The following is a 14,553-nucleotide window of genomic DNA, read 5'->3' on the forward strand; positions in this document are numbered from 1 at the left end:
ATTATGTGAGAGTAAAAATGACATATTAAACTATTCCAACAGGTGCCTCTTTAAAATTAAAACAATGTATGCCTTGCGTGCCGCCAGGAAACACTGCAATTCTTTGTAAGTTAAAGCACATACGCTAATATGAAAATATAATATGCAACCATTTCCTGGCACTGAAAACATGCCATAGTGAAAACTGCCCTAGATGCCTATGGATTTAGCACAAAAACACGTATGACAGCGTAGAGATAATGCTATGTTTACCATGTTGCGTGTGTAAGTCTAGCTGTCAGTGAGCAATTATGAGGCAGAAAGACATTCCTGAATGGTAGGAATCGCATGAAGCGGTAATCTCATCCAGAATTTAATAGTCCTTTTTGTGGGTGTGATTTTGATCATTTGCCTTTTATGAGTGCCGTATGCACCGACTCTTGATTGCTTCTGCGGTGGAAAAAGAAGAGGATGGCCCTCTGAATCCCAATGATCTGCTTTGGTCAAAATCAGACACCAAAGCTGTTAATAGGAAAAACACTTGCAATACGGGAAATCCTATAATGTAACAACCAGTGCAGTTGGTTAGAAACTCTCAGTGCACTCCCAAGTTGACAGAAGGTGGCAGTTCCCACTGACAACTACACAGCGAAACCTCTTCATCCATCCTTTTTAGACTAAAGAATAAGAAAGGGATATTTAATGGAATAATTTTCTATACATTCTGGGTGGTCAGAGCCATGTGTTTTAGGATGGCCTTTTCCATGAGGAAGGCACAGTTTTGTGAGCAAACTATGAGGCCCCTTGCCCATGCCCCCGTGCCATGTCACACAATTAAAAACTATGGGTGGGAGAAGATGGATTGCTCATTGCCCTCCCACTCTGCGGTCCTTCTTTTGGATGGCATCACTGGACCCAGATGACAAGCCGGGAGGCGAGAGGTTTCCAGCAGCAGCATCTGGCCGTCTGGCAGATGGTCAGGCCCTCGGGTTCCCAGCTTGGGTTCCCTCCAGATGTGTCTGGTGCTTCTTCTCTTTATGAGCTGCCTGTTTTCTCTGCAGTGCATTTTCACACGGAGTCATTTTGGACCCCAAGAATTGGCAGGTTCCTGTCTAAGAAGAGGATCTTATGTTTTTCTCTCTGGGGTTATATTTTACACAAACATATGTGGATCCGAAGGCGTATATGAATATAGCACCAGGGCCATCGCCCTGGAGACCTGAGGTGCTGGGCTGGGGGTTGGAGGGTGCAGAAACAAATCATACTGTGTCCTTGCTCCTCCATCACTTTCCACTCCAACTGTTTCTTTCCTATTGAAATCAAATCTTAATGAACACTAAGGGCAGCTCAGAAGGGGACAAAATGAGAAAAGGGATGTTTGTCACCTGGGATGGAGAGAGCTGTCTGGATAGTTCTGATTGGGGGACGAGGACCTGAGCATTACCTGGGAATTGGAGCATGTATAGCATATAGACGACTCTTCAGTTTCCCAGTAAGACAGCTACTACCTGTTCCCCACCTACCCCTAACGACTGCCTTGACTTATTCCCCAGTGCCTGCCTCAGCAGGGTGGGTCCCCTGAAGCAGAGCACTAAGGTGACTGCTCCCAAGTTTTGCTGACCATCACAAAAACCACAGAAACATCAATCGCAACAGCAACTACCATTTACTGGTCACCAGGTACTACGCTAGGTACTTAACATGCCTTAGTTAATGGAATCCTCACATCATTCATAATGCATCTACCCATTCTTCAGAGGAGGAAAGTAAAGTACAGGGACGTTAAGTTAGGCTCCACAGATAGCAAGTAGCAGACCTGGGCATTGGACCATCTGACCCCAAAGCCTGTGTTCTCTCCATTCTCCACAGTACCTCCTCAGGTGTCACTTACAGTATGTCAAAAAGAAGTCACGAGCCGTCTTCATCAGTCAACTGGAAAACCTTAGAAGCTTTACACTGGAAAGAAGCTTAGAGACCCTCCAAAGCAAGCTTACAAATGATGCTAGAATGTCCCTCAGATTCCGTTCCTCTTCTAATGACATACTGCCTACTCTCAAAGAGTAGGCTGTGCTCCACTAGATTATTGAACCAGAAGTGTCTCAAATAATCAGAGTCAAATTCAACGTCCTTGTTAACTTCCACCATTTGGATCTGGTTCTTGCTCTTGTAACACAGAATCTCTCTCTCTCTCTCTCTCTCTCTCTCTCTCTCTCTCTCTCTCTCTCTCTCTCTCTCTCTCATATCTCATTTGGCCACATTTGCAGCCACTCTCTAGTCTCCTCTGGGTTGACTATAGGATAAATACTGCTAGTTCTAATATTCCTTATATTCACCTAGCACCACTAAAACTTACCACCTGAGAAATTAGCTTATTTATTTAACTTGCTCATTATCTGTCTGAGGCCTCCATTAGGATTTAAGCCCATGAGCGCAGGGATAGTGTTTGTCTTGTTCACAGCTATACTTGCAGCTACCCCTCGGTAGGTAGTCCACAATAAGTGAGTGAATACACATACATCTTCTGGCTCAAGTGAATTCATGTATCCATCTAATCATTAATTCACCCATTCATTCATTCATTCATTCATTCATTCAATATCAAGCACTTACTGAGCACATTCACTAATAATGTGCCAGAAAAAATGTTAAGTGAGAAATTCAGCCAATCATCAAACATTTACCATTATAATAACTACCATAGCTAGTTAACATTTATTAAAAGTTTACCGAGACACATTGTTAGATACTTCACCTAGGCATATGTTAGGTACATGATGTAAGTATGCTTTTAACCACCTTTTTAGATATATGAAAACCAAAGTTTAGAGAGGTAGTACTTCCCCAGGTATACAATAACATTAAGTAGTGAAGAGGAGAGACCCAAAACTAAAATTTCCAATTCTAAAACCCATGCTCTTATCCCAAAAGTATGCTGCCCTCTATTTACTGAGAGTAAGAAGAGGTTGTGCATGTATTTTTTTTTTTTTTTTTCTTTTTGGCTGTGGAAAAAGAGAAGAAATTCTTAGGGAGCTAACAAGAAGGCATGTCACAAATTAGGAGACAACCACACCATACAATCAAAACTCCACCTCTAAAATAATTATAGATCAGTTACAGAAGAAGGGTATTGATGGGACTCTGTCCAAATCCTAAGCTGACGAGTAAGGGAGTGATCAGAGTAGGGTGAGGCCAAGAAAGCTTTGTGTAGGAGCAGAAGAGATTTAGCACGGTCCCCAAAGACACACAGTTTTTTCTCAGAGATGATCGGGCCAGGGTTCCAAATGGGAAGTGGTCTGACCAAAGCCCAGAGATGGGAAAGTTTCTATGGGATGGGTGGTCACGGACTTTGCAGGATAGAGTGAAAGGGGGAAAAAGAAAGGGATACACAAAGACATCGAGGATGCACAGAAGGAATTTCCCCAAAACAAAGGAGATCTTGTAAGTTCAAAGAGCTGGCTGGGACCTTCAGTCAACGAAAATTCAGAGGACAAGTTTGCACCACCATTAATTAGGTGGAGACCCCGGTAAAGGAGAAAACAGGGGCGAGGCCTTGGCTGTCAGTGAACAAAGAGCCCCTTCGGTGAGGAAGTCTGTCACGCGGGACTGTGATTATAATCCTCCAAGCTCCTCTTCCCCAGGTGAACGCATTCATTTATAAATAAGAAGATTACTCACTGCCTACATGCGTAAACAGCTCTCTGCATCATCCTTGGGGTATCTACCCTCCACCGTTCCTGTGTGTCTCTTTTCCCTTTTCCCCTTCAAATGTTCACTGTGTCCGGGTCATATCACAGTCCCCTACTAGCTGGCATCAATTAACAGTTCCATATCAGGCCAGCAACGGCCTCTCTCTCTGGCTTCTTCAAAGGGAAGTCCCTTGATTAGGGGGTGTGGAAGGTTCTGGCTGTGGGGGGCCTTCACGTTCTGTCCTCCCTGTCACAAGCCTGGCAGACAACGGGCAGGGTTTGCGCTGTTAACTCCTGTTCGGTGGATCTCTTTCTCTTTTGCTCTTTCTCACTTAAAACTACATGCAGTCTGCTAACTTTCTAGCCATTAGCAGTGGCTGATTAATTTTCAAAGTGAGTTCAGTTTTAAGCCACTTCTACAAATAGACACTTTATGGAGTTGAAGAGTCAAGAAAGGATTGTTTTTTAATTGCATTTGATCTAAAGACAATCAGTGGCTTCCCAGTCTCACCTCTCTGTATCCTCTGATTAATTATGAACACTCTCCCCCGCCTCCCCTTGTGTTGACAGAGCACTTCATAATTTTCCACTCTCCTGCCCTTCCTCCCGGTGTAATCCTTCCCCACACTCTGTGAGGGAAATCAAGCCGGTGGTATTATCTCCTCTTGATAAGGTGACACACAGAGGCTCAGCATGTCCTCAGATGAAGGACCCAGTCTCATAAGAAGGAGACTGCTATCAAACCAAGAGTCAGGTCCCTCATTCCTGTTCCATTTTACTTCCTGTTGGGCCACTAAAACAAGGTGAGGAAACTAGTTGGGTGCCTAAGACTGCACAGAGATGATATGAGTTCAAATCCCACCTCAGTCTTTTGGGGCCTGCTTCCACATTTGTAAAACAGGAAAGGTAACAGTCCCTCCTCCTAGTGCCTAAGGAGAGTGGGTAAGGGGATCCAATGAGGTGAACCACACACAGCTTAGGACAGAGCCTGGGACACCACAAGGTCTCAACAACATGAGCTGCCATCTTCATCTCTGCCGCAGGACTCAACGCTGCCCATCACGACAGACTCTGTTGGTCCTGCTTCAGACCCTACATGACAAAGGAGAAGTCACCGACTCTGAGCCCGTGGCCTTTGTTTGATTTGGGATACAGATTGTTTTTGTTTTTGTCTTTTGAGTGGCCACCATTTAACAACTGGGAGATTGCACAGAAAAACCAAGACTTCTCAAATTTCTTGAAACATGAGGCAGTCCAGCAGTCCTAGTTCCCCCTTCCTGGGTGGCAACAATTAGCTGGCGCCCAGCAAAGGCCCAGCAAAGACAGGGCACCTGCTCACCAGAACATCCCGGTCCCCACCACTCCCTAACGCCTTTCTCAAACCTCACTACTCAATCCATTTATTTTAGTGCTGGGCTCAGGCAGTATTTAAATTTGCCTACCCTCCAGCACTGAGACAATAGTGCCCGGCTACAGGAACTGTTAAAACACGCCCTGGAGCCAGACGAATGACTTCCATGGGCAAGCACTGTGAATTCTCATATTAACCATAGGATCTCAATGCATTCTCTTTACCACCCCAGCTTCTCACAAGACAGTCTGCAGGGAAGGAAGAAAAACACTCAGCCCATTTGCTAGCAGAAAACTTTCACTGAAATCAAATGGGAATAAGCTGAAACTAAATGAGGATTACAGAGTTAGGCCTAGAGTGATATCTTTTACTTTCTGTAAAAGTCTCCCAATTTGCACCTATTCACATAAACATTTTTTCCGTGTGACTCCAAATTGCCCTCAAAATATATTTTGTTACTTGGTAATCAAATCTGCTTATGCCATAAAACGCTCTAGCTCCTATATGAATATTTTTTAAGGCAGAATTGAGGAATATTGACTATTATTGGAAAATAAAAGGACCTTGCACTCTCTTAATCATGAGATGAGTTGATTAAACAGGCAGTTTGTTCAAGAGTTTGGACAGTGGTATCTTGGCAAAACAGTATAACAGGGTGAGGATTAAGTCGCCCCTCAGCTTTCCTTGGCAGAGTCTTTTATTATTTACGATATTTACTTCAGGGAAATCTTGGCGTGTGCCATATTTATCTTGCTGAAAAATGGGCCCATAAATGTGTATCACCTTTCGAACAAAGCCAAATGTTGTGGTACTAATTTGGTTCATGAAGTGTGTAATTCAGTTGCTTTGCACAGAAGCAACATTTGTCTTCTGCTTTTATTAAACCACCATAAAACAATTTTTCTTGCTCATTATTGAAATATGCAACGCCAGGGCTGGGGCAAAGGGGATTTAATGACTAAAGTTCTAACGGTGGTTTAGTGACACTTCCTCTCTGTTCTGCTGTTTGCCACCGGAAAAATTAAGAAAACAAGGAACCTGTAAGGACACCTTTGCCCTTTTCCCATTTAGTGGGTAGCAGGAAGGATACGGGATACAGAGGACGGTAGCAAAATAAAGCCCTCATTTTTATGAGATTATTTCCATGAAACACACGCCTTAATTAAAAGGAGCTATTTATAAATTGCTCCTGATTGATTTTTTATTTTGCCCAGGTATACTTTGAGTCTCTTTGAGGTTAGGAGTATAGAAAGAAACTGCCACTGACCTACACAGGTCCCAGCTTTGCCTCTGTGGGGAGAGTAATATGGTGAGGGGATGGGGGGGGTAAAGGCAGAATCAATATAGAACATGCCTCCACCCAAAGCTTCCCTCTTTGCCGGTCCGGGAGTTATTTCATCTTCATCCTGTACCAGAACCTGTAGGTGACATCACTACCCCACCTGTAACAGATTGCTTGCTTGGCTGCTTACCTTTTCAACCTCAGCAATGCAGAGAGAAGTCCAGTACATTCTGGGTAAAACAGATGTCGCATTTCAGAAACCCATCATACACTCAAAAGTTTCCAGGCAAACAATTTACACAAAAACAACCCCCAATCCAGTTTAACATAAGACTCTGTCACCTACCTGAAAACGCTCAATATTTGTCACGTGTTGCAGAAGGAAAAGTGGGGTGCAGGGGAGGAGGAGAAACCGTTTGCACACACCACGTACCGGCCACAGAGCAGACACTGTTCTCTGTCCTTTGCCTCAGCGAATCCTGCCACTAGCCCCGTGAGGAAGGTACTGTTACCTTCCCCACTTCACAAATGAGGAGAATGGAGAAGGATGACAGAGAGAGCAAGGAGCTTGCCCAGCCCTCACAGGGCCAGGAAGGAACAGAGTCTGCATTTACACTACAGAACAATTTGCTATTTGATCGTATCTTGTGTAGCATTTGATTGAGTTCTAGCGTGAAAAGATTTCTAGGGCACCATGGGAAATTCAAAGAAACAGAGGAGACACACTCCCATCCCTTATCATCAGTCGGGAAGATGATGTATAGACACAGGAGACTGACTCATTTTAAACAGGAGCTGAGTGCACGTTTCTCCCACATAACTCGGTAACCTCTGTAGGATGAGGGGCTCATTTAATCAGAGACTGTGGATGAGAACCTATGGGCCGAGATGGCTTGGGACTCAAGGACTCCTGGGGGCTAAAACCAAGAGAGCCCCGGCAAATGGGGCAGTTGGTCACTCTCAAAGTACCTGTGGCTGGAAACTGGGGGTACAATGGTTAACTAGACAGAACTCATGCCTGGCGCGCAGTCAGTCTAATGGGGACCCAGTCTAATGGGGACCCACCCAGTGCGCTGAATGGGACCAGGAGGGAGGTATGAGAGCACAGGCATGATGTCAATATGCTTCTCTTGGGTCTAAAAAGTCATCCAAATAAACGAAACCAGGACAAAAAGAAGTCACTTTTTTCAAAGAACTGCCAATGTATACTTCTTAATGAAGTAAAAATGATAAGGCCAAAATTATGAACACCGCTTACCAATATGAGAAAATGCTTATATATTTTAGACTGTTATTAAATGCTCAGTTGACCTTTAGAGTCATTTTGTAACACATTTGCTCATCTCTGAGATGTCCTGTGTAAAGCTAAATAAACTGAAAAAGCGAAATTTTTCTCAACATAAGCAAGAGTTTGGGATGTCACTATTAGCAAAACCTGGCTATTCTCATGGGTCTCCTGGTTCCAGCTGATGAATTGTTGAGTGACCAACAAACACCATGTGTTATTTTAAAGGAGTAAGAACGGAATCAGTTCTCTTCCACCACCACCACCATCACCCAAAAAAGCAATCATTTTGAGCAATGATTACATTACAGTAGCAACTAATGTCAACACTATAAAAAATAACAAATGTTCAGTGGTAGAACCAACCAAAACCAGCAGAATCATTCCTTCTGTTGATGCACACTCTTGCTCTAGGTACATTTATCAGGGATGTAGTAAATTCTAGAAATCACATCAATGCAAACCCGCCCCCTCACCACTATAATGAGTTAAGTAGTTGAGAAATTAGAAGCCACATTGATTTTTTTCAAAAGTGTGACTAAATATTTGCAGAGAAAGGAGTCCAAGAAAACATTAACAAACTGAGATATTAATCTTTGCCCCAACACCCTTTTGGCAGAGAAAAATTACTGAGCTGGAGTTTGGCAATTGATGAGCAATGCATAAATCCTGAAAAATCGTGTCAGTAGAAACTTTGGGGCTCCTCTCACTAGTCTCATCTTTAGTTATATTGCACATTACCAGGTATGCTTGCCAATTATTTCCAAAACTATTCGGGTGTGACACTCGCACACACATGCACTATACATGTTTATGCACAAATTAATTATCTTAGCACATTTGGTCCATATTCTCTCTACTGTATTTCCCCAAAAATAAGACCTAACCGGAAAATAAGCCCTAGCACAATTTTTCAGGATGACATCCCCTGAACATAAACTCTAATGAGTCTTCTGGAGCAAAAATTAATATAAGACCTGGTCTTATTTTCAGGGAAACACAGTATGTGCATCTATACTGATTGGCATATATATTACCTTTGCTCACAAAAGCTGTAGTCACAGATATTTTATTCTAACATGACACGTTGGCCCATGAGTGTCAATATGTTATAATTTTTGCCTGCAAAAAGAAATCCTTGGGTAAACTCTCATCTCTTCCTTTCCCCATCTCATGGAGCTCCTCTGCAAGTCGAGGCTGCCATTAACACAACCCCAGCTACGAGGTCCGAGTTTCACCCCACCGTGTCCAGTCCCCTTATAAATGAACCACACTGGGTCCTGGAATAAGGAAACAGCTTTGCCACCAGCACGTCGTGTATTCCGATCAGGTGTGCATTGTGACTTCCACCCTAGCAGCAACCAACTTCACCTTAACTATGGCTAAGAAACCTCAAGAAATGCAGATTTATACCCAAAGAGATGTGTTTGCACCTCCAAACACAGATTATGTTAATCAGGTATTCCAGCCGGAGCCTGGAAGAGGTGGTGTGATTATTCTCAGGAAGCCTCAGTGACTGGCAGCCAACTCCTACTGAGAACCAGAACAGGTTGGCTCTCTGGAACCGTGCAGAACGCATGCCTCCCTTCCCTTAACTAAAGGCTGCTTCACACTCTACCTGTCCAGCAGGGCCCTGGTCAAGCTGTTCGGCTTGCCATGCATCAATGCCACTTTGTTCAGACCGACTGGCTCTCTCCACAGTGACCCTCCTGCCGTCTGTATTATTTAAAGGAGATTTATGGTTGGGTGTCTCGTGTTGTGAAACACGAGCTATGACCCCCGGGCTGGGAAGCCAGCAGGGAAAAACATTAATATTATGGCACATGGGAAAATGAAACGCATCGGCGGCAGCAAAAAAAAAAAAGAAAAGAAAAAACAACGGAAATGTATGGATATGTCATAAACCGCTTCACATGTTTGAATGTCCTCTCTGATGGAACCTCCAAATATGCTTAGGTTAGAGTGGTAGTGTTTTTTTATTTTTATTTTTTATTTTTTTGTTGGTTTTCTAGTGTTTTGTTTTACAAGACAGAGACACAAATGTCAAACAAGGGCTGATGTGAAAAAAAAAAATACCCCAGCTTACTAGAACAGCAAGAATCCTGGTTGCATATTAAAGATCAGATAATTGTATGACCATTAGGACCATTTGAAGTTGGTCCTAATTATAGATAATTAAAACTCATGCTTCAGGGCACACTCTGATCATTGGTAGGGTCAGTAAGAATTCACCCCTCTTCTGACACCTTGCTCTTCAGGACAAGTGACACTGGTCACTATAAGTGTTTTTTCAGGTACAGATCATGTAAGAAATGAGGGAAAGACCAGAGCTAGAACTAGAAGAGCAAATTTTAGGGTTTCTAATATAATCAGATGTGTATTTCCTAATTTCCCAATGGCATACATTTAAAATGAGGCATTACCATCCTAATTGAGCTGTGAAATAAGTCTGACATTTTATTTCCAACTCTAACACTAGCCAGAAACCATTCATTTGTCCCCGCTAGTCTCAGTGTCCTCATCTGTAAAATGGAAATAAATATTCACCATTCCAAGCAGAAACAGGCTCCCTGCCAAGCAGTGGTCCTTCCAAAGATAAGAACCTACTGTAATGACAGTTTAAAAATGCCTTTCACATGTTGATGTCTCTTTCACAAAAGCATAACCTTCTGTTAATATTTCTCTTGGAGAAAGATACATTTAGTTTCCATTCATAACAGTACTTGGAAATTCATACGTGGAACAAAACAAGCGTAAGGCTATGTTGAGGGAAACGGGGCACCATTAAAGCCTAAATACACCTCTTGCTTGGAAAATGTTTCAAGGAGACCTGTAAGCTTCAATTACTTTGGTGAGATTAGATCCTACCCTAAAGAAACAGTACGTTTAATCTCTGCAGCAAATATGCTTTTTTTAAACCATGTATTTCTATTTAGATATGATTTACTTTGCTCAATGAAAAATTAATTGATGCATGCCCTCAAACTAATCTCAGAAATATCTGGTAACCTTTTTTCCTAATCTTTAAATATCTCTCAGAACAAACGGCCTTTACGGTTTATGGAAAGACCTGGAGGCTGTGAACCCTCTGTTCTCTAGGTGCACATCACAGTTATTTGTGCAGGATCTTGAAAAGTACTGGAATGTCCCCCAACAGAGGCTGGCTGAAGTGTGTTGTAATGATTCAGTTGGAAACTGTGAAGTCCAGTCTGTGGTCCCAAAAGGAAACACTGCTGTTCTTCAGTCATCTACACAATTCTATTTCCAATTAGTTCCTGCTGATCCCAAATTTTATATTCAAAAGAAAAATAAACGCACGATATTTTGAAGCAGTACGTGTATGCCAGGGTGGGGTGGAGGGCCGCTGGAGCAGGTGCTTACAATTCCAGCAAGACAGAACTTCCTTCTCGAGTACTGCAGATTCCCTTATATCTCCAATCATCAAAAAAAGCACATCCTGACATTGTAACAACTCCCAGAAAACTTTCCTCCGTGAGTCATCCATCTGAACAAGGAACCTATACACATTTCCTCCCTTTCATTCAATCACTGAATGCTAAGACTAAGTTTAACACCCATTTTATACAAAAATGTTTGGACCTGCTTTAAGTTCCTCCTTTAATGTTCAATCTTGCTCATTTATTTTTGTGTTTCATGACTGACCAAAACCATCAGGTCCCAGAGGTCAGAGACACAGCCATTTAATTCTGCCTCTCGCCAGCCTGGTGGTCCACTCATTACAAGATGATGAACAAAAAGTGTTTGATAGAGATGGGGATTTTATTAAATTGTGTATAATCGCCGGGGTAGAGAAGAAGAGAAGAAGAGCTTGCCCTAAAACCCACCTACAATCCATGACTACCTCAACTGGAAGAAGCAATGTATTTTCAGCGATCAGAGCATAGAACACAAGCAGACTATGTCACTCACCCCGCCCCACCTTGCCCAGACCTGGGGGGGGCCTCAAGTAGGACAGTGTACGGACTCCCTGCTTGAACCCTTAGCTGGAACCACAGGGAGCTGAGAATCTCAGTTCCCACTCCACGTGCCCCACTTGGCAGTTACATGTAACTATTAAACAGCACTGATATTAGATTAGACGATGCTGTCACCCCATTGTTATCCAATTTATTCTACTCTGACATAGTATGAAGTGGTTCCACATCAATAATGGTTAATAAATATAGCTATACCTGAACTCTATTGCCAGTTCCATATGCTTTCACAGACAGGAAACTGCTTTTTCTTCCATTTCTCCAAGTTCATTTCTTTACTAGCTAAGTAATGACAGTTTCACCTCCAGAGTCTATTTAACTATAAAGAACCCATTCACGGAATGACCTAGATATTTGGTTGAAAAGCACCTGCTGTTGCCTCAAAGCTTATCCAATGAGTCTGGGCTGTATATATGTCTTAGAGGAGGGTATTTTTCCCCCTGGATCCTTCTGGATAGACACATAGAGATCCCATTTCTGCACAAACACTGCACATTTCATACAGCCATTGCTTTCATCAACAGATCCCAGTGACTTACCTGGCCAGAGTTCAAATTCTAGAATGTAGATAATGCTTGGAATACCTATAATCTAGAGCTTTTCCCATTAAAAATAACTGATGTAATATCAAGATACAGCCTTCAACTACTTTTTAATTACTTTGCAAGTCTTGTCTCCCTAAGAGTAATGTGTTTTGCAGAGCAGTATATGCCTTCCATATTGGCCGGATCATAAAAATCGCCTGAGACTATTTAAGTATCTAGATTCTCAAGCCCCACCCCAGACCTACGGAATTGGAACCTTTTGGGAGAAGGCCTTGTAATTTTGACTACTCTCAGGTGATTCTGATGAAGAGGAGAGTTTGAGAAACAGATGGGTCTCAAGGGGATTTTCACAACAGTCCCATGAAAAAAGGCAGGGCAATCATTAGCTCCATTTTACAGATATGAAAAATGGAGCTCAGCGAGGTCAGCTCCCTCCACTGTGCTTAATTGTTCATTAGCTCTACATCACATTTTATACGTCACATGCATTCCTAGCCTTCTCTCTCTCTATCAGTCTCCATCGAGTAATATATAGCGCTCTGTAGGTGACCTAGAAATTATTCTTGCAGATAGTATGGACGCGGACTGCAAGAGCAATTCCTGAGAAATTTTCTCCAGTATTTCCAGAGGATGCCTGGCATACTCATGCCCACTCTCCATTCCTGGCATCACTTTCGGTCCACATTCTGATATAATCAACATCCCGTTCAAGAGAGCCTCCCTCTGCTGAGGAATTAATCACCAGAAATACGGCACATGAGGATATAATATACCAAATATCTGTATAATACAGCTTCTTAAGCAATTATCCTATACCACTGGGTCACATTATGCAACTTAATATTTCCCATAACAAAAGTCGAGTTATGGGATTTTTTTAATGCATACGTTGTTAAGTTTTACTTTAATCATTTGCGGCATTCTTTCATATTATTTTACTATTGCATGTCAGTAATCAGTGACAATTAAATTTTTTAAAACTTGCATTGAAAATTAACTCTCATCAGAAATAGGATTAAGACCGGGGCTTTCATGGTTCTAAAGCTGAACAAAGTGGAGGGAAAAGATGTTACACAGGGGGGAAATTTCCCTTGACTCAATACACACCAGTGGGCTTGAATGATTTCTGAGAATTTTCCATCAGTGTTGTCTAAAATAGCCTTTGGTGGTCTGTTCTTTCAGCGTTGTTCCTAGTAATTCTAGCAGGAATGGCTATACCCCAACAAGGGAAAACAGGGTACTACATGCTTCCACTGAGATTTGGGGAGAGGTTGTGTAAACAACCAAAGCATTGATTGGACTTGTACGTATTACCTGGGAGGAGGGAGAGCAGTGGAAAGGGACCTCACTATGGGTTTGGCAAGGCGGCGAGCCGGCCCTCAGTCTCTGCCTCTCGGACACCTCCCAAGGACACAGCGCCTATTCAGAATTCGCGTTCATGGAGGCTTTTCAATCAATAACATATGGCCACGAAAGCAGCTAGTGCTATACAAACAGACTGAAATAAATATGCTCGGCAAATAAAATAACTGAATGTGAAACAACAAAGCTTTTAGTTTAACTGCAGAGAATGAAAAACTAGTCTACTTGAAACCAGGCTAAATGAGCAGCCAGTTATTCTATGCGAGTTTTTGGAGATGAATGAGCTGGCAGATGCTTTATTCAAATCACTAAGACTAGATATCAATAATTCCTGCGGATTGGAGGCAAAACTCACCAGAAACAACTTGATGGGGCTAGGAGCCCACACCCTTTCTTTCCCCACAAGGACTGATGCAAGGAACGCTGGGACATACCAGCTGTTTAAAAAGCCAAGTGGCTCCTACCACACCAGCTTGTTAGCCTTTATCTTACATGCATTTTTTTTTCCCCTCCCAGATTCATGATCTCAGATTAGGTAGGTGGTGAGGGCAGCTCTAAATATACCTTCCTGTTACCCGAGACTTGGATCGGGGAAGGTGCTTATTAATATCATGGAGATATGATTTTTAATGATCTCTGAAAACAGCCTATATGGTGTGAATAATGGCACTGTCTTATTGCATGCGTGGTTTGTGCTTTTGTCTCAGACAGGTTCATTTTTCACTGGAGGGGAAAGGTTCATGCCACACGAGGGGGGTAACCAGTTGATGTTACAAGGCTGACTATTAGGCCCCTTGCTGTTCCACATGTCACAGGGAAGGACTCCAGCCGGCAACCTTAATGCCTACTTCAGCATCTTGAAGAAATTAATGAACACAGCTTCTATGGCAAAACATTTCAATCAACCCTTACCAGCTGTGCCTACATTTAAGAAAAAGAAAAGAAGGGGAGGGGGTGGAAATGCCCAGGTTTATCAAAAAAGTTTCTTCGAAAGATCAACCGTGCTTTTGGCTGTGTTCTGGGCCATGGGAGGTCGGGAAAGCAAGAGCAGAAGGAATCAAGGTAGAA

General features: G+C 42.7%; 1 protein-coding gene across 8 annotated transcripts in view; it reads right to left on the bottom strand.

Moving 5' to 3' along the window:
• The window catches only part of EBF1 (EBF transcription factor 1), a 377,481-nt gene that overhangs the window by 192,533 nt on the left and 170,395 nt on the right, over positions 1–14,553 (bottom strand). The window lies entirely within an intron of this gene.

The sequence above is a fragment of the Rhinolophus sinicus genome, linkage group LG10 (assembly GCF_036562045.2).
Source record: "Rhinolophus sinicus isolate RSC01 linkage group LG10, ASM3656204v1, whole genome shotgun sequence".
Lineage (NCBI taxonomy): Eukaryota > Metazoa > Chordata > Mammalia > Chiroptera > Rhinolophidae > Rhinolophus > Rhinolophus sinicus.